Below are 461 nucleotides of genomic sequence, written 5' to 3'. Positions count from 1 at the left end.
TTGTGATCTGATGCCTGATATCATAGAGAAACAAAATTAAACTCCCTCTTTTTAATTTTTTTAAAATAATTTATTTCTCCATACCCTCAGATCTTTAGACACAGTCTGTGCATTTGGTTGATTACCCAGCTGTCTTTACTTAGATCTGTAACCTTCTAGATGGAAATTCCCAAAGATAAAATAAAATCCTAGTAATTCCTTTTTAAATGCACCCACTGCATCTGGCCTAGATTCATCCATTGTAACTTGGACATACAAATTACATCTAGTGTTGCATCTAGTGTTTCACTGTTAATGGTAGGTGGTGCTAAAGGATATCTTCCAGCAGAAAATATCAGCCTAAATAGAATCTGGATCGAGCAGGGTGAATATCACCCTGTATCAGTCCTATTATTTTATGAAGCACAAGATATCAAAACACATTTACATGGTGTTTGTCTTCCCATGAAGATAAATCTCTG

This window comes from Motacilla alba, chromosome Z (assembly GCF_015832195.1).
Source record: "Motacilla alba alba isolate MOTALB_02 chromosome Z, Motacilla_alba_V1.0_pri, whole genome shotgun sequence".
NCBI classification, from domain to species: Eukaryota; Metazoa; Chordata; class Aves; order Passeriformes; family Motacillidae; genus Motacilla; species Motacilla alba.
The sequence above is the reverse complement of the archived record's forward strand: the minus strand, read 5'-3'. Positions refer to the sequence as shown.